The following is a 20,930-nucleotide window of genomic DNA, read 5'->3' as shown; positions in this document are numbered from 1 at the left end:
CCTCCCCGCCACTCCGGCGCCCCCTCCTCCACCCGGCCGCCCCGGCGCCCCTCTCCTCCACCACCGCGGCCGCCCCACCCCTCCGGTGCCCCCTCCTCCACCCGGTGAGATCTCTTGTTTTTTCTGTTTTTGTTTCTGTATTTTAAGTTTAGTTTAGGTTTATTTTAGGTTGGTTTAGTTTAGGTTTACTTTAGTTTAGGTTTAGAGCATAGATAGCATCTTCTCTACTATAATTGTGTATAATCTCAATTCTCACTAGTGGTTCACGAAAGTGACAAGAGTTGTTAATTGTTCTGTGTTGTTGCAGATGTTTTATTTCCACAATTCTTCTCTGCCCATGATGCTATGTACAAAAAATTAGCAACCTTATGGAAAAAATTATTTATGCCCAATGGAGGGAGTAGAATTTTAATTTTGATGAATTGGATCCTTGGAGACGCGCATTTTGGAGTGCAATATTAGTTTTCAGTCTTGCAACCCATTTTTTGTTTCATATTAGTACCCGTTTCCTTTTGCTAAACTTCTAAGACTGCGATGCTCCTTGCACCCCAGCTTGCTTTGGAATATATGTATCTTATCAGTATATTAATATTTGCAGTTGCAAATGCCTTGTTCCTTTTGTTGACCGGTCGTGTTGCTTATTCATATTCAAACTCCTCTGCTGATAATAAACCGGAGATAGTTATGTTGGTCCCTATAATCTTTATGGGCTTTTGTTCCTTTATTTATGCAGTTCACTGTTCCTTTTTTGTTGTACAGCTAGAGTAAACATAATATGGAGAGAATTTGGTTGGAACTTCGATATAGGAGATGGCAATCTGAAGATTTGCTTGATGGCTTGATTAATTTAAATAACAGATTTATGTCTGCTTGCTTGGCTAAGTCAGATGTGTCATGTTGTACATCAGAGCATAGATAGCATTTCTCTACTATAATTGTGTATAATCTCAATTCTCACTAGTAGTCATTGCTTTATTCTGTATTTTGTGTTAGTACATTGTACATCAGAGCATAGATAGCATTAGTTAGTACATTATGCTTTATTCTGTGTTGTTTAAATAATGTAGTGTCAGATTTCTCAACTCATTGCCATATAATGAATTATTATTGTTATATTATTAATAGATGATGGAACAAAAACTATTTCCCTTCAAAGTGAAAAATCTTTCAGTGAAGTAAATATTAGTGCTCTTTTTTGGTTAAGAAGAAAGATGAAAGATGAAAAAAAGAAGAAGATAAAGAGGAGAAAGAAGAAGTGTATTTTCCCCCTATTTTTGGTTAAGAAGAAGAAGAAACAAAAACTTTAGGTTTAGTTTTGGTTAAGAAGAAAGAAGAAAGATGAAAAAAGAAGAAGATAAAGAGGAGAAAGAAGAAGTGTATTTTCCCCCTATTTTTAGATTACTATGCTCTTTTTTTCAACATTTTCAGTTTTCTTTCATCTCTAAAGAAATCCCTAGTTTTGAAGGGTGCCAATTGCCATTGCCAACTAACCTACCAAATTAACTAAGTGTTGTTGATGTTGTTGAGCACAAGTGCATTGCTTTTTTTTCTCAGTTTTCTTTCATGTCTAGAAACTTGGCTCTATGTTTATAGATATGCTTCTAGCTAGATACTAATTGGTCTCTTCTGCTGCTTATTAGAGATGGGGGGAGGCCGTCACCGCTGTCTCCGCTCTGCCACACTGAAGTACGAGTTGGATGCTTTCGAGTTCTTCAGTATCATACTTGGGACTTCCTCCAAGAGGCAGGTATATAGACGGAGAGATCTCCCCTTCACCCATCTCATTATGATAACTCTGTTGTTTGCTACATCACTCCTTGTCCCAAACTGCAGAGGCTGCCTGACACTTATATGAACATGCTGGGTGAAGATCCGCCAAATAATGTGAAGCTGCGACAGGCCGGCAGCGGGGTTCGCAGGCTGTGGGACGTGGACTTGGTGATCAAGGAGGGCCACATGTACCTGTGTCATGGCTGGGAGAAGTTCTACCGTGCCTACGACCTGCGGCTGGGGTACTTCCTTCTCTTCAGGCACGACGACGACGCCAACATGCTCATCGTGAAGGTGTTCAACGCGACTATGTGTCGCATGCGCTACGCTGACGACGATGATGCCGGTACGTTCTGCCTCTTCTTATTCCTCTACATTTGGCTTTGTCTTGCATCGATTGTTAACGGTCATTAATTGTTGCATTTGGACAGGCAATGGGAGCAGCAGCAGCGACACTGGCTACAGCCAAAGCAGCAGCGATTCTAGCTGTAGCAAAAGCAGTAGCGATTCGGGCTGCAGCAAAGACAGCAAGGAGGATGATCCGGACTGGAGTGGGGAAGAAGAGGAGCAGAGTGGGGAAGAAGAGGAGCAGAGTGGGCATCAGGCTAAGGATGACCTCCTAGCGATGGTGGTGGCCGACCAAGGGCAGGAGTTGGTGGTGGCGCACCATGGGCAAGAGATGGTGGTGGCTGAGGATGACCTAGCGATGGTGGTGGCGCCGGCGATCCCACAGCTGGGTGACATGACCACGCCAATTTGTGGTAGAAGACTACATCCCACTGCCTCCACTGCCTCCACCGCCTCGCCGCTCTTGGCGCATCAGGCTGAGGAAGGAGAAGGAGAAGAACAATGAGAACTGAACTATGTCAGGTATGTCAGATCTCCAAAATGATCTATATATAGTTTGCTCTAATATGCTTAGTTACCTATGTTAGCTCTAATATGCTTAGTTACATATGTTAGCTCTAATATCCTAAGTTATCTCTACTATGCTTAGTTTCCTATAGGTTAGCTCCAAAATTACTTATGTTAGCACAAAATGACCAAGTTTACATAATAAGCTTATAGTCTTCTTCTTCTTCTTCTTCAAAAATGACATAAGTTAGCTCTAATATGCTTAGTTCACTCAAAGATGGCATAATTAGCTAGGTTGGCTCCATTTTACCTAAGTTGGCTTTAATATGCTAAGTTATCTCTAATATGCTTAGTTTCCTATAGGTTAACTCCAAAATTACTTATGTTAGCACAAAATGACCAAGTTTATATAATAAGCTTAATTATAGTCTTCTTCTTCTTCTTATTATTATTATTATTATTATTATTATTATTATTATTATTATTATTATTATTATTCTAGTCTTCTTCTAGTATTCTTCTAGTCTTCTTCTTCTTCATTTTCTTCTAGGTTAGCTCCATTTTACTTAAGTATGCTTATTTCTTATAGTCTTCTTCTTCTTCTTCTTTTTCTAACATCTTGTTTATCATTTTGCAGATTTGATTTAATTCACGGAAGCTTGCATGGATGGAGTGCTTCTTTTCCATTTGTGCTTTTATTTTGTATCAATGAACTTGCATGGTTGGAACTTGTTATATGGATGGATGGACAACGGTGTAGGATGATTAATGTGAAACTTTTGTAATATGTAAGGATGGAACTATATATGTGTTGGTTATGTATGTATATATGATGAAACTTGTGTGCTGGATATGCTTGTTGTGTATATATGTGAATTGCTGTGTATATATATGAATTGATGTCAAATTGAATGAATTAAATTAAAAATAGGGCTGTACAGGCTCTTTGCCGTCTGCCACCGACAGCAAAGGGCTCTTTGCCGTCCGCCGCGGACGGCAAATAAGCCACGTGGCAACCACCTGTGCTTCCTGGCAGCTGACCCATTTGGTCAGTTTGCCTACAGTGGCAGACGGCAAAGTCTTGAAGCTCTTTGCCGTCAGCCGCGGACGGCAAAGGCTGCCGTTAGACGCCTAACGGACTAACAGCGAATTTATTGCTGTCGGCTTTCTTTGCCGTCCGCCGCTGATGGCAAAGGCCCCTTTGTCGTCCGCTTCAGAAAGCAGACGGCAAAGAAGCTCGTTACCGTAGCCTACTTTGCCGGAGCCTTTTGCCGTCCGCGGCAGACGGCAAAGCTCTTTGCCGTCCGCCACCCTTGCCTTTGCCGTCCGCCATGGCAAACGGCAAAGTAGCAGATTCCTGTAGTGATACAGCCAGGTCATCCTACGGATCTCACCTGTGCATATCGTATTTCTGAAACCGGTGAACACATGCTAATGAAAGAGTGGAAAAAATGTTTGGACATTCGTAAGGAGGTTCATGGAAGCAACATGAACCGAAAGGCAAGAATTGGAGACAGGATAATCTGCATTCTCCATAATGGAGAGCCAGGGCTATCTTGTTTTTTGCTATTTTACCTTAGAGAATATAGTAGGTCCTAAGAGAATGTAGTAGGTCCTATGAGGTACAATATGTTTATTATGTGGTACAATGTGTTAGAGTTGATGATGAGGAGTAGTTGTGATTATGACTAGTGACCAACTTGCTATGTGATGTCTCATCGATGAAAACGATGATCATGAGGAGGTGTTATATGACAATGATGTATTATGATGATAAGTTGTTAATGATATAATGATGATGATGATATTTATTATATCATTGCGTGAAAGAACCGCGGATTAGTTTCAAGTGGATGTCCATCCACTTGAAACTAGTCCACGGTTCTTTCACCCAATGATGTAATAACTCATTATGATGTAAAAATAATCTCTAAATTGCTGCTGTATGAAAACTTTTATAGAGGTGTATGAATACAACATGACATAAAATACGGAATAATAGTAGTAGTGCGGTCTGGGAGAAGCGCTACTAGTAATTACCAGTAGCGCCTCGTGGGGAAAGCGCTACTACTAAGTCGATGTAGCAGTAGCGCGGGTTAACCAACGCTACTGTTAACCTTTAGTTGTAGCGCCGTACCAGTAGCGCACCTGCCCGCGCTACTGATAGTCCTAAAACCCGTGCTACTGCTAGGCTTTTCCCTAGTAGTGTTGACCTTTACCCGTGATTCTCGCATAACACCACAAATATCCAACAACTCGGTATCCTTGATACCACGGTGATCCTCACGATCACAACCAAGCTCTTTCTCGTCATCGAACCAGGGTTGTTATTAAACACATTATTATTATTACTGTTGACCCATAGTGTGACCGACACGAACTGGGCCCTTATCCGCAAGCGCGGCTATCGATAGATTTAATACACACTCTGCAGAGGTAGCGCACTTTACCCACACCACGGAACCCATGGCCTCACGCTCCCATTCGGGTGGACCAACGGCATTCCGAAGAAACCGATCTACTGCCCATGACACTCTCCCGGCCACTCCGACCAACTCCCCTTTGGGCTAAGTCATGGGTGGCCCCGTTCCTACCAAAGGCATCAACGGCCACCGTCATGGCAAAACAAAAACAGCCCCAAACAGGGACATGTGCACATAAACAAACTTGGGCTCACTAGGCTTATGCCGTCCTACCCGACCTAGGTAGCGCCCGCACATAACCTTCCGTCGTCGGAGGCACCAGCAAGAGGCATGACAACAAACCCAGTTAGGACCTCCCCATAAAACGCAAATGTGGTTACACTGGTCAGCTCGATTTGGTGGCACCATGACTCAACCAACAGTTGTTCAAGTTCATTTAAGTCCGGTTAAACTTAAATGCAAATGATGCTGAGTCATATTACAAAAACATGATGCAACTATCGTGCATGATATCAACATAAGCATGGGGGTGCAACATAATCATCGAGCATATCGACAACAATAAATCATATATCGGATGAGAATGGCATATTGACAAGCATGAATATCCCGAGTAATCCTACTCATAGCATAACATGACCACTAGCATCAACATTAAATACCATGCAAGAACATATAAATAAATACTACCAAGTAAGCATATAACCAGCTAGATGCAAGAGGGAACCTGCATAGCAATGACACTCGGTAGCAGACGATAGTCATGCACCAAAAAACATAACCAACATCAACATGTACTACTACCAAGCATGTCATACAAAAGCAATACTAGCAAGAATACATGATAACCAAGTGCATACTAGCATAGCATGAAAGTGAACACAAATCCATAAGCATCACCGAAACAACGATAACCATATCAAAACAAGCAGACATTTATTAAATATTCAAGTTGAAAACCATGGCTACTGCATGGCCATCATGCAAGTGGGTGTTGTAGCTTGCCTGGGGATAAAGAAACCACCGGAAAGAAGTGTGGAAAGCTCGCGGAACGAATCGCCGGAAAAGTTTCTCTCCTAGAGGGGGCTGATTAGGGGCAAGGGAAATAAGGTCATTTCCAGCATGTCAAACTATGGTGAAAATGATACCAAAAGTTCGGGCTCAAAGAGACGAAGATGTGAGACTTGGATTCACCTCAATCGGAGTCTCGGTTAAAGAGATACGGGTGATAGAAGATTAGGGACTAATATGTGAAAGATTTACTCACAAACAAGTTCCTGGGCTGAAAAACAGAAAGCGCGTTGCTGAGAATACGTCTTCTAACAGAGAAAACGTACTTTGGCCCGAGAAGAAACGGAAATACGCTTACCGAAGGCGAAAGCGTATTCCGTGGAAAAGCGCCTTCACTTATCCACGTCAGCTGAACGGGTCAGCTGTTGGAGAACGTAGCAGAAATTTAAAATTTTCTACGTATCACCAAGATCAATCTATGGAGTCATCTAGCAACGAGAGAGAGAGGGGAGTGCGTCTACATACCCTTGTAGATCGCGCGCGGAAGCGTTCAAGAGAACGGGGTTGATGGAGTCGTACTCGTCGTGATCCAAATCACCGATGATCCTAGCGCCGAACGGACGGCACCTCCGTGTTCAACACACGTACGGAGCGGGGACATCTCCTCCTTCTTGATCCAGCAAGGGGGGAGGAGAAGTTGATGGAGATCCAGCAGCACGACGGCGTGGTGGTGGAAGTAGCGGGATCCCGGCAGGGCTTCGCCAAGCGCAAGCGGGGAGGAAGAGGTGTCACGGGAGGGAGGGAGGCGCCAGGGCCTAGGGTGCTGCTCCCATGTGCCTCCCCACTATATATAGGGGTGGAGGGGGCTGGTTTCTTGCCCTCTAAGTCCATTGGGGCGTTGGCAAAGGTGGGGAAAGAAATCCCATCATTTCCCTTCCCCACCGATTGTTATCCCCCCTTTTTAGGGATCTTGATCTTATCCCTTCGGGATATGATCTTATTCCTTCTAAGGTAGGATCTTGGTGCGCCTTGACCAGGGGAGTGGGGCCCTGCCCCCACTATCCACGTTCATGTGGCTCCCCCCATGCAGGTGGGCCCCACTTCGGAACCTTCTAGAACCTTCCCGGTACAATACCGAAAAATCCCGAACATTTTCCGGTGGCCAGTAGGACTTCCCATATATAAATCTCATCCGGGACTCCGAACAACTTTCGGTTAACCGCATACTAATATTTCTACAACTCTAGCGTCACCGAACCTTAAGTGTGTAGACCCTACGGGTTCGGGAGACATGCAGACATGACCGAGACGACTCTCCGGTCAATAACCAACAGCGGGATCTGGATACCCATGTTGGCTCCCACATGTTCCACGATGATCTCATCGGATGAACCACGATGTCGAGGATTCAATCAATCCCGTATACAATTCCCTTTATCAATCGGTACGTTACTTGCCCGAGATTCGATCTTCGGTATCCCAATACCTTGTTCAATCTCATTACCGGCAAGTCACTTTACTCGTACCGTAATGCATGATCCGCTGACAAACGCCTTGTGCGGCTGACAAACGGGGCCCGCTGGCAGGTTCTTCTTCCTCCTCCTCCCGCGCTGGACGAAGCAGAGGCGAGGTCGGCCGCCCGATGGTGACTGTGGGCGCGTCCGGCCACCGTTCGCGACGGGCGACCCACCGGTCTTCTCAGGAGGAAACGATGCATCTAGGGAGGGTGGTTTCTGCCGCCGAAGAGCGCTGGAGAGAGAGCAGCGGGGCTCGCGGCGGAGTGGGGTTCGGGCGGGGGCGGCCGATCCATGGGGTCGCGGCCACACGGGCTCCGGCTGTGAAACGAGGAGGTGGGGAGGACCACTGGAGCTTGAAGAAGACGCAGGTGAGGTCATAAGGGAAAGGGAAGGCCGGCATCGAGCCAATTTAGGCGTAGCCGAACCGGGGCCATGGTGGCAGTGGGAGAGGAGGGGAGCTCCTGGAGGCTAATGGAGGGGCTAGGGAGTGAGCTAGAAATGCGAGGAGACTGCTGATGTGCTTGATGGCCTCGGGGGAGGCCTATATATAGGCGGGGCGAGGCGGTTGGGTGAGCATGGGCGCGCGACACGTTGCCTGGGCCGCGGACGCGGGGGCACGCGAACTTGTCACAGTAGGTCACGTTTTCTGTCATGCATGTACATCCATGACAAATTTATGACAGAATCAAGATAGTCATACCTGTGCTGTCATAGAAGTGTTCCATGACATTACCAAAATGATCATCACTGAAGTGTCCACTTCCATGACGATAAATCGCGCGTCATAGAAGTGCTTTCGTCAAGGGTGACCGACACGTGGCATCCACCGTAACGGAACGCTGTTAAAATATCGGGTCCGGTTTTGGATCCGATAACCCGTTAACAGCCCCGACCAATGGGGATTTTCCACGTGTAAAATCATCATTGGCTGGAGGAAACACGTGTCGGCTCACCGTTGGGACAGATGTCATCCACTCATTGGACCCAAAGCGCCTATGATACGTCGCACATGGCACGGCCCAACAGAGGCCCATATAGGTTAAAAAGGCCGGCCCAGTCAAAGGCCCGTAGTACTTACTCAGGTACTAGTGTGCCAGCCCAATAACGGCCTGCTTAATAAAGGCCCATTTATGGCCCGAAGCCAGATCTGGCCCGTTAATTGTTCGCCGAATATTTGGGCCCATTTACGGCCTGAAGCCAGATCTGGCCCGTTAATTGTTCGCCGAATATTTGGGCCCAATTACAGCCTAGTGACTTTTGGCCTATTAGAGGCCAGATGTAGACATGGGCCCATTTCAGCCCGGTGTGACTTTCGTCCTGGGAATGCCCGTGCTGCCCATGGGCCATATATGGTCCGACGGGACATCGGGCCCACTAACGGCCCGTGATAAAGGTGGCAACAGTTAAGCCCAACGTGACTTTGGGCCTGTTAAAGGCATGTCGCATAATTCGGCCCGTTGATGTCTGTACTAAGCTTTCGGCCTCTTAGAGGCCCATGATATCAGTGGGCCAACTAAGGCCCGAGATATGTTTCGGCCTGGTAACTGCCCGTGATATAACTGGGCCCAAAAATGCCAGTTTACATTTCAGCCTGCTGAAGGCCCGTCGACGACTAGTGAAAATTGAGGCCCAATATGCATTTTGACCTACTAAAGGCCCATGGTTTCATCTGGGCCGTAACAGGCCAGTACAATATTCAACCTGTTAATGGACCAACGCTACCTGGGCCAAACTAAGCGCTGGGTCCACAAAAGGCCCAACTAAAATATAGGCCGGTGTAAGTTGTGGGCCTCGCGCAAAGTGTGAAGGCCCCAATCATTCGGGCCCAAGAATGATGCAGGCCGGCCCAATTGTGGCCCGCTAAACACCAGGCCAGTTAGAGGTGAATGTTTCGGCCCGGTCGACTACATCTGATTTTTTTCAGATAGCGAATGATGGCAGCAACTAGTAGGAATTAAGAAAAAACCTACTCTATACAATAAAGAAATTACGGCATAGTAACTAAGAATAAACCTACATATACAATAAAGGATTTATGGTATATTACATCCACTAGGCATCGAAGTTCGCCACCAGTGATCATAAAGCGCAACGAAGAAGCAGATTAAAAAAACTGGGCACCATTGCAGCGTAACAAAATAATACTGAACCGAGACCACTTCCAAGACAGTTCAAAAAAGGTTAGCCTTGCGCGGGAACTGCTGCGCAAGCTGCTGAGCAAGGCTGTGAGACCGGCCTAACATGTCGGTCATAGCTTCCAGGTGTAGCTGTCTAGCGATGAGGTTCTCATTGGTGTTCTCCGCAATCTTTCTTAGAGATATGACTTCAAGTCGAAGTTGAGTTGCAGAATGCCTTTCTGCTAGAACTTGGGACTAAAGAAGTCGAACTGATTCAGACAACGAATTCTGTGAGCTTTTCTGACTACTAGTCTCAAGTAACTTGAACACTCCATCAAGACAGGACATTGGGGTTGTCTCGCTATCTTCAAGATGTTTTGCCTTCTTTGCTGCAATATATGTTGGGTTTGTCGCACAGCCTTCAGCAGACTTGTGCATGCCATCAGGCATATCACCCTGAAACAAAGCAGAGAGATGACAGGTTTTGCACGTGTATAAACAAAGATGATAATTGTGCTGTCAATTCCATCCAATTTTAAATTAGAAAATAAAGAGTAAGTTCAAAATATCAATAGCATAATTTGGCATTGTTCATAATGCGGGGAGCTTCACCACACTACTGGATTACCATGTCAACATAACAAGCATAGATGAAGGGCAAAGAAAATCATTGTATCTATTTTGGTCAATGTGCATGGCATGTTGTTCATATCATCAGCCACATCAGTAAGATAAAACATGAGATGACAAGGTGCAAACGTTGGCTGCTTCACCACACACTGGATTATAGATCCACAAAAACAAGCATGCATATAGGGAGTATTGAGTAATGTGCATGGTATGAATAAGGAATTTGGTTTTACAAGTAAAACTTAGAACATACAGTTCTTGCGAACATGCATTTTGGTAGAAACAGCAAACTAAACAGCAGTAAACGATAGGGAGTATGAGCAAATTAAACAGCAGTTGAGGATAAAGGCTTTAGAAGGACTGACTTACATTAACAGTTAACACCGGCTTTATAATGCCCTTCTCCATGTCAAGGGAAGGATAACTCAAGAATTTCAGCACATAATCTTCTTCATAAGCATTGCTTGTACTCTACATTTTGTAGAGAGTAATTATAGATATGATAATACTGGAAGGGATAGTGGATAATGAAGATAAGATGCAGATTGATGCTACATAATCAACTACCAATCCCTGGAAGTACAAGCATTACAGGACAAAATGTACTGGCAAGAGCAATGGGCTACACTTCTGCACTGGCATTGTCTGTGTATTCTACTTTTTGGTAAGATTAAATATAGATCTGATCTTTTCTAGTAAATGGTGGGCGAGGGAGATAAGATGCAGAATGCTACACAATGAACCAATCCCTCTTCCCAGAATACAAGAGTGTTTTGAACACTGGTGTATTGTACAAAACGTTCTTATATTATGGGACGAAGGGAGTAGCTGTTAATGTAAGTACAGTCATAGACGACGTTCAGTCCTTACAAGAGGACTGCAGAGCTAAACCTCTTCAAAAGCATTGGGTTGATTCTAAATTTATGTAAGAGTCCATACAGATCTTATAATGTCCACCAAATGGACGATAACGAGGCTAACATGTGCAGTGATGCTACATAATCAAACAGCTATGAAAGTAAGTATGGCCACAGGGCAAGAGGTACTCATAAGAGCAATGCAGTGTGCAGTATAGTTGCGAGATTCTGTGGTCCCTTGAGAATGAATGTTCTCCTGCTAAAAGTTTTCGTACAAGTGAGACATTAAGGCAAATGCAGAAATGTAGTTCAAATTGTGATGTGATATCATAGATAGTACCTTACGCTGCAGCCGAGACCAATGTGTAACAAGATTATTCCAGTCACCGTCGGATAAATGTAGCACCGGATACTTTACAGAAATTTCGTTTAGAGGCTTGCCATCGAAGTGCGCTTGCCTCAGGTAGGAACGATACTTCATCAACGAGTGCTTGAAAAGCGCAACCAACCCTTGCTCGTCCTCACAATCCAGTTTGGTCCTCGCCTATTTAAAAGAATGAAATATCTTGTCTTCTGTCAGCAGAAACATATGCAGTAATGACCATGAATAACATTAGTACATTAGTTACGCGTAAGTTGCGGAGGAAGACTGGAAATTATTCTGTGTCTGCGGTATAATGTTTCCATGAAGGAAAGATGCGCACAGAGTTCCTGACAACAATATAAGCTTTGTCTTCTAAACTGAGAAGAAATGGAACAGGGGTCCTATTTGTTGCAATTGGGGCTCTTTCTGGTTCGAAAAGAGATTTGGCAACTGGATTTGGTGTACTCTTTGCTGGAATGGGGGTTTTGCGTTGTAGAGCTGGTGCTATGTCAACTGGCATCTATCTATACCTACCTATACTAATTACAGACTCTCTAAAAATTCTCACGTTAATTAGTAATTAAGAGTCGTTAATCTCGTGGGGCCAAGTTATTACGGTTCAGATCTGCCTATATAATATCTATATTTAATTAAAAAATATACCTATACTAATTACATACTCTATAAAAATTCCCACGTTAATTAAAAATTAAGAGCCGTTAATCTCGTGGGGCCAAGTTATTACGGTTCAGATCTGCCTATATAATATCTGTATTTAATTAAAAAATGTAAGCCATTTATGTGGTTGTGGGGCCAAGTTATTACGGTTTAGATCTGCATATACAATATCTGTATTTAATTAAAAAATATAAGCCATTTATCTGGTGGGGCCCGGTTTTCACGGTGATAGCAGCGCATATAACCCACCGAGATTTTTTCCCTTTAAAGGCTCACGTTCACGTACATTTCTTAATTTGTGAAAAAGAGATAGAATCTTCATCTCTACTCCTAATGAAACAGTTATGAATAGTCTGCGCGGTTTATTTTTGCTGGTTTTTTTTCGTCATCCTCCCCCACCCTCAACCCATCCCACGCACCCAAAAAAAACCCAAACCCCACACAAAAAACGCTTCTCTCGATCACATCTCGATCTCATCGAAACAAGAGCTTCGTTGCCCCTGCCGACGTACGGGAGAGCTTCCTTGCCGCCGTCGACGTACGATCTGCCGCGATCTCGTTCGATCTACCCGCTGCCGATGTACGAGATCGCCGACACCGAGATACGGGATCGCCGCCAACGTACGATCTGCCGTCTCTCGCTGCCGCCGTGGTACGATCTGCCGTCTCTCCCAGAGGAGGCGCCGCCGCGGACGTCCGGGATCACCGCCGCCGACCTGCCAGAGGAGACGCCGCCTCCAATCTCCTAGAGGAGCCGCCGCCGCCGCCGGTCTCCGACGGGAAACGCCGTCGCCGGTCTCTGACGGGAGACGCTGTCGCCGCCGCCGCCGACCTTTGAGGGGAGACGCCGCCGCCAGCTGCGCTGAACCCCAGGGCAGGGTGCGACGATCGTCGCAAGGAGTACTTGCCGGCCGTACACAGGTATTCTGAACCTTACCATCCTATTCTCATCATTCACAAATGTGTTCAGATAGTTGTTGCTTGTGTCGTTCCTGTTACTAGAGGAGGTCTCCACTGTGGCCATTCGCCACTCTGCCTGCAAGCTCGACACCACAGTTTGACAGGGCCAAGGTGGTAGTAGACGATGACGAATATGGCGCCCTGGCTGTCTCAGTTCATGAGATTCCCCTATGGTGGCCGAATTTGTAACACACCAGGCTGCTCCCCTCGTATTGCAAATCAGAGCTAGCTTATATATTCATCCATAGGTCATGGCTGACTCCAAAGGCAACACTCCTCCAGTCCTCCTGTGCGTGATGGCAAAGCTATGCTACATGATATTATCACGTTATCATATTGCTCACCAAGTCACTAGGCCAGCTTTTGCTGTACTTTTTCTTCATTTTGTTCAGATTTATTTCATGCCCCAATGTTCTGTTATGTGCAGCTATGTGATTTTATTTGAAGAACCATGCAAAGCAATTTGAGATGATGCATATAAAGCATATTCGATTTATTAAGTGTTTTCAAGTATTCAATTTATTAAGAGTTCACTCATCATTGCCGACCGTACACAGGTATTCTGAACCTTACCATCCGATTTTCAGAATAAGAGTTGTCTGTATAATTCATGGTGGTTAAAACAGCAGCATCTGTAGAATTCCCCTTTGTCCATGTTGTACCTACAATTTACTACTATATTTGTAGTGCTACTTCATTTGAATTTTGTAACCAAAATAAATGCAGGCGAGCGATTCAGGGTTATTGTTCGAAGTGGCTATAATATGTAGGGGTTATTGTTCGAAGTGGCTATAATATGTGGCTGCAAACTTGCCGAGGCCAGCATAAGGAGTGATGGAGTTATCTTCTACTTTTATTTGTTCATGTTGTCTCAACAAACTGACTTGTGTTTATGGGGACTTTTTTATGTGTCCATGGATCAGAGAGGATGGATGATGCAGTGGCCACATCAAGCGCCCTGTGCTCGACGACAATGGAAATGCAGTTTCTCAGAGCTAGCAGGAAGGAGGCTGCTGGCTTCCCGTTGTAGTAAGAGACAACACACCAGGTTCTATTTCTTGTTTTTTGAAGATCATACTAGGTTATATGTGAACAAAATCTGAACTGTGATTTTTGATGTTTGAGATGTCTATAAGTGTACAAATAGAAAGGCGCCAATTAATTGATCATCAAATTCAGAATAGTATGTGTGCAGTAGCTTCTATCTCAATTTGGTTTTTATGTTGTTTGTGTTTGAATTAATTAGCACCCCATACCATCGTGTTTCTTCAGCCTGCAAGGTGATTAGCACTCAGCAAACTATTGGAAAGATGTTGCTACCTTGTTTTTTTCCAAACTCGACATGCACATGCAAGAATAGGTATGGCTACATGCTTTCTATATCTATCAGGTTCATAAAGCATTTTGGAGAGGTGCATCTTGTTGGAGAGGTCTGGTATGCATATTTAATTGAAGAAAACAAAAGTTTTTGATATAATAAAGATTGATGAAAATTTGGACTTACTCTACAAGGGACAATTTTCATGATAAATTATACGAAGTTTGTATCTTGGGGACATCTTCATGCCGACTTACGTTAAATATTGGGATATGTCCCCTCATGTGCCAGTTTTGAGATTTTGTTAGAAGTACATGATCTATTCTTAGTTCCTGCATGTTTTTTCACCTTTGTAGATTTGAGTATAACTTAAAGTTCTAGATGCATATAAGCTTGTGAGTTAACTAAAGCTCACTTGATGGTTCTAACTAAATTCTGCAAAAATATGACCATCATGGGATGCCTGCACCAACAACTTTATAAACTGAACTACGTTTTGCTAGATGACTCAAATTTTAGAACGCGGGCATTATTTTTTTGGGATGCAGTTAGCAATAGAATCAAGTCAAGCTGAAAACAAGAGATCGATTGTTCGATGTTGAATTTAATTCCTTTCTTGCAAAAGCACCTTATGAGTGAGGAGATTATTAAATATTGTATTTTATTCCTTTCTTTTACCCACTGTTCTATATTGCATGCTTGCACCTGATCAGGTTTCTAACTCAATTCATTTTTGTTAGATCCGTTGATGAAGAAAACCACACATTTCACGATATGATGATTGGTACTTCCAGTTTTGTTGTACTCTCTCATTTGCCTTTGTGGGAACGACACTGCTCTATTGCTTGCTTATTTAAGATCATGGTAATCATTTTTTTCTAGCCTATGTGTATTCTAATTTTCTTCCCTTTATTTTTGGCTGGATAGTTGGAATACTATGACTAGATATACAATGGTAATGTTATTAGTGTTAGGCCCTTCCATGATTTCTGTGTAGCATGTCTAGACTATCAGCGTTAATTTGAGTTAACTGGGAAGCGAACTCAACAAGACAAAATAGTATAATCCTTCCCCTTTTAGATTATTCCTATTTGCTTATGCATGTCGTTGTACAGATTGTTTGACTTCTCGAAGAAATCAAGCTGCATATCCCCAACCTCAACTGTTGTGTCACCATTGAGGACATCTAGCTGCTTGTTGTTCTTTAGTTACTGTTGCTCTTAAGATTAATGTGTTAGATATTCTTAGGATAGGAATTTTATGGAATTTAATGATCATTCATTTAAACAAATATACGTGATATTTCCTGTAAAAGGTTGCCTTCCAATTTATGGCCTGTTATTAAAGGGGAGTTACTAGGTCGTTTCCACCACCTCAATCGATCCTAACCTCCTCTGTTTTTTATTTTTAACCTTGCAGCGATTCCTGACTCCCACCAATTTGTCTAGGAACAGATGCCCATCCTCCCATGTCCGGTTTTTAGTTTGTTATGGAATATTAACTATTATCTGTACTCACTAGTAGGAAAAGGGGCTTTTACCCCGGTTCATAAGGGCCTTTAGTCCTAATGTCCTAGCCCTTTAGTCCCGGTTCGACTAAAGGCCGTCCACGTGGCCGGTGCGGGGAGCCCAGGCAGGAGGGCCTTTTGTCCCGGTTGGTGTCACCAACCGGGACCAATAGGCATCCACGCGTCAGCACCTGGCAGGAGCTGAGGTTTTTGTTTTTTTTTTGAAAGGGGGTGGTTTAGGGGTTTTGGGTGGTTAATTTAGGTGTTTCATATATTGTGTTAGCTAGCTAATTAATAGAGAGAAGTGTCCTCTCTTATCTAAGTGCTTGGTCGACGCTACGTACTATATACGTATGGAGAGGAGTAGACACGCTAGCTAGTAATCAAATGAAGGAAACAGAAGATCGTCATGAACATATGCATACAGAGAGAAGTGATATCGACCACCTCTCCTTCTCCTAGATATTGGTCGAACAACAAGTTCTCGTATATCTATCCGACACTACCGGCTACATATATACAATAATTATCTCTTACAATACAATCTCCTAATTATATTGTAGGAACACAGGGTCCACATAGTATTCTCCGTTTTCAGCGATCACGTGGTCAAGGAAGAATGCCGCCAATTCCTCTTGAATTGCTCGCATACGATGTTCTGCTAGGAGTTCATCCCGCATCCGAAAGATCTAATTTGAAGAAGGGGGTCAATACATATATATATATATATATATATATATATATATATATATATATATATATATATATGAATAAATGAAACTCAACACAAATGATGGTAATAAAATAAAATTATGAATATTATTGCTTACGCACTTCATATTGTTCTTCAGTGTAGCCCCGCTCACAGGTCGTGCGGCGGATGGACTCGCAAACGTAGTATCCACAGTAATTATTCCCGGGTTCCTGTCACAACCACTTTACAAGAAATAGAGGTCAATCAAACTGATAAGCAAGCATGCTAAATGGTATTGATGAAACCAGCTGTTGAATCACTAGGAGATGCGCGGAACATGCTATTATGGTACTTACTTTCGGGTGTCTAAATTGCAGCTTCTTCGGGAGTCCCGGAGCTTTTGAGGTGAATTTTCCCCAAACCTTGCCAGACAAAGAAAACAATTACTTGATATCAGGAAATGAACAAAGTTGCTGATATGGTGGATAATGATCGATTTAACTTACTTCTGGAGCATTTGAGTCATGTTCGCATAGTCGTGGGATCTTTTCGTCTCGAGTCTAAGACGGTTACTACTCCCGACTCAAGCTTAATCTCTAGGAGAATATAGTGGAAGCTGTGCATGCATGCATAAGTCATCAATTACATTACCATAACCTGGACTAATAAGGGAAACCGAATATGCACAAGACAGTAACACTCACTTGAAGTTGTAAGGAAAGAGTATTATATCTTTGTTTTGATTTAATACCAACGATTGTAGCAAGTTGGCCTCGGCTTCTTTGGGATTTTTTTCAACCGTATATGCATCTATGAGATTTGTGTTAATGAACCCAATATCACCGATTTGTCTTTTCTTCAATTCGGCGATCTTCAATCTGCATAATATAGTGAGGATAAGTATAAATACATGCAATGAAAGAGCTGACCTATATAGAGAGACTTAATGACAGAAGTAGTACTACTTACAGACAGTAGCAAGTGATCGTTGTTTTATCGAGGGACTTTTGATTCTAAAACTGGAAGAAATCCTCAAATGGAACATTCAGCAGTTCAATTCCAACGAGGTCATGCTCCGGTTTAACTCTCAGCGTCAAAGTACTCATCCCATCAGACTCTCTGCAGGTTTTCATGTACCAATCATGTAGTCTTCGCATCATCGTGCTTACAGATCTGACATCTTCGACGAGAGGCTTCCCGTAATGGTATTTGTGTTCATCCACCTCCATGATTTCATAATGTACATCGTCGGGCAGGTAATCTCCAAGATTGCTATAACCGGGCACCATACCCGGATCATTAGCGACGATGTCTTTTGACACCTTGAGCGGGGGGCACGATTGGTTCGCTTGTTCGCCGAGCTGGGCAATTTTTTTCCTAGCTCGTCGTTCTTTCATCCTTTTATCACTGACAGTACTTCCCGACCGCTCCGCTTCGGCATATGCCTTTGCAAGAACGCGCTCATAGTTGCCTCTCGGCGGAGACTTTGGTGGTTTTGTCAGGGCAGCCAGAGTGCGCTTTGCTTTCACCGGATCTACCTTCTCCGGAGGTGGATGTTTCTTTGCTTTCACCCCTTCAAAAAAGTTCTTCACTTCGGCTCGCATGATCTTCGCGTTCTCCTCCTCGGTCCTCTCATATGGTAACTTCTCTTTAGTCTTCAGAGAAGGACCGAATCTGTATTGCCTCCCGCCTCTGGCAGCTGTTCTGCTAGACGCCGGCAGAGCAGACGGAGCGGCTGCGGCTGTCTTCTTTCCTTGCTTACGAGGCGGAGGAGAAGGACTACGATGCGCCGGAGCAGCCGCAGCAGCGGCGGGTCTCTTCCGCCCTTGCTGACGAGGCGGAGAAGGAGGAGGATGGCTGCTCTGGCGCGCCGGCGCTGGCGGAGAAGGAGGCGGAGTGCCGCCACGCGCTGGAGAAGGAGGGTGAGTGCCCTGATCACTCGCCGGAGGAGGAGGCGGAGTGCCCTTACTCGCCGGAGCCGTCCAGTTCGGAAGCTTGATGAGCTCCTTCCGCCATAGGCATGGAGTCTTCAGAGCTAAACCCAGCCGAGTCTCCCCTTCACCGGTAGGGTGGTCAAGCTGGAGGTCCTCAAATCCCTCTGTTATTTCATCCACCATCACCCTAGCATATCCTTCTGGAATCGGCCGGCAGTGGTAGGTTGCGCCGGGTTCAGTAGGTAAAACAGAGCCAACAGCCGCCTTGACTTTCAAGTTCTGCCATTCCGCCATAAGGTGGCAATGTTGAGACTCCGTGACAGCATCCACGGGGTAGCTAGCAGGAGCCGCATGCTCCAGCTGAGGCAGCTCGGTGGAAGCCACGCTGCTTCTCCGCTGAGATGGCGGTGTAGCTTCGGGGGCAGTTTCGGCATCTTGATTGCCGTCTTGTTCCTCTAGCACTTGAACCCTTTCGTGCAGACGCTGAATTTGGATCTGCTCCACTTTTTTCCTCCTCTCCTGGGTTTTGTAACCGCCCGCGTCCGGAAAACCAGCCTTCCACGGAACGGAGCCTGGCGTGCCTCGTGTCCGTCCAGGGTGCTCAGGATTCCCGAGGGCCATTGTGAGCTCGTCGTTCTCTCTGTCTGGAACGAACGTCCCTTGCTGCGCTGCATCGATATAGTGCTTAAGCTTCTTGACGGGTATTGCAAGTTGCTCGTCCGTCCAACGACACCTCCCTGATACAGGGTCCAAGGTTCCGCCAGCCCCGAAGAACCATGTCCGGCAACTGTCTGGCCAGTTCACTATCTCTGGTTCGATCCCTTTATCAAGCAGATCCCTCTCAGACTTGGCCCACTTAGGTCGGGCTTTGAGGTAGCCACCTGACCCCGTGCGATGGTGAAGCTTCTTCTTCGCAGCATTCTTCTTGTTTGTCGCTGACATCTTCTTACTCTTTTCCGATGTCTTGTGGGCCACAAATGCGGGCCAGTGATCTCTGATCTTCTCATACCGGCCGATAAATTCTGGTGTCTCTTCTTTGTCGACAAACGTTTTCAGCTCATTCTTCCACCTCCTGAATAGGTCTGCCATCTTCTTAAGAGCATGAGACTTGATGAATTGCTCTATAACTGGCTTCTCCGGATCCTCCTCTGGCGGTAGGGTGAAATTTGCCTTCAGCTCAGACCAAAGATCATCTTTCTGCATATCATTGACATAAGACACCTCAGGGTCTTCCTTCTTAGGCTTATACCATTGGTGGATGCTGATCGGGATCTTGTCCCTAACTAGAACCCCGCACTGAGCAGCAAAAGCATCCTTTGTCCGGAGGGATTCAATCGGTTGGCCGTCGCGCGCGATTGCTGTGATCTCAAACCTTTCATCCGAGCACAACTTTCTCTTCGGGCCTCGTCTCTTTACCGCAGTTGTGCTCGATCCGGAGGGCTAGAAAAAAGAAGAAAGACGAGTGTTAATTAATATGTGTACATACCAAAACAATGAATGCATCAATTAACTAGTCAGCATAGGCTTAGCTAATATATTTACCTGGCCGGACTCTGTTCGGTCACCGGAGCCGTCACCACGGGCTCCTTCTTGCACCAGCATTGGGTCACCGGAGCCATCATAATCATGTCTTTCCTCCTCCACTCTTCGATCACCGCAGCCTGCTTCTTCACCCTGTTCTTCCAGACCAGCATTGTCGTTAAGATACGACAAGATATCACCTCCGGCTAAGATTATGTCCCCCAACACCTCTTCTGCTTGCTCATCTCGTCCGTGCTCCATTGTTTCTGCAAATATTACAACATGGCAATTATTACACAAACATGACAGTAGGTGGATATATTAGTGCAAACGTAGACCTAGCTTATTCCGGGTTTGGGGTGGCCTAGGCAACGCTTCAAGGGTAGGGGCGCGGCGGGAGGGGGTAGGAGACCGACATCGTTTTTTTCTAGGGTTTGGGTGTCCTCGAGAATTTTGGTCGAGCGAGAGGGCCGGGGGTGCTCCCGTGGTATAAGTTATCACGGTCGAGAGGGGGTATACATATCGACCGTCCATCATGTCGAAGTTATCTGGGAGGGAGTTATATATATCGACAACGACGACATACATACACGGGGAAATAATGTTATCGGGGAGGGGGTATATATCGACCCCCCCCCCCCACGTGTTGAAGTTATCGGGAGGGGGTTTTATATCGACAACGACGACATACATACACGGGGAAATAATGTTATCGAGGAGGGGGTATATCGACCCCCCCTCGTGTTGAAGTTATCCCCCCTCGTGTTGAAGTTA

At 44.9% G+C, this 20,930-nt stretch overlaps 2 long non-coding RNA genes across 5 annotated transcripts in view; both read left to right on the top strand.

Annotated features, from left to right (window-relative positions):
- The first annotated feature begins 12,659 nt into the window (after nucleotides 1-12,659).
- LOC123172976 (uncharacterized) overlaps nucleotides 12,660-20,930 on the top strand; it is a 19,473-nt gene continuing 11,202 nt past the window's right edge. For 2 of the 4 annotated variants that reach the window (XR_006485792.1, XR_006485791.1), the window contains exon 1: nucleotides 12,660-15,364. This is a non-coding gene — a long non-coding RNA (uncharacterized lncRNA). The remainder of the gene's footprint in view (nucleotides 15,365-20,930) is intronic. The other 2 variants (XR_006485794.1, XR_006485793.1) reach the window with 2 other exon arrangements.
- The window catches only part of LOC123172978 (uncharacterized), a 14,604-nt gene continuing 9,095 nt past the window's right edge, over nucleotides 15,422-20,930 (top strand). The window contains exon 1 of the long non-coding RNA XR_006485795.1: nucleotides 15,422-15,455. This is a non-coding gene — a long non-coding RNA (uncharacterized lncRNA). The remainder of the gene's footprint in view (nucleotides 15,456-20,930) is intronic.

This window comes from Triticum aestivum, unplaced genomic scaffold (assembly GCF_018294505.1).
Source record: "Triticum aestivum cultivar Chinese Spring unplaced genomic scaffold, IWGSC CS RefSeq v2.1 scaffold27977, whole genome shotgun sequence".
In the NCBI taxonomy this organism is placed as follows: Eukaryota; Viridiplantae; Streptophyta; class Magnoliopsida; order Poales; family Poaceae; genus Triticum; species Triticum aestivum.
This window is presented reverse-complemented; position numbering and strand designations above follow the sequence as displayed.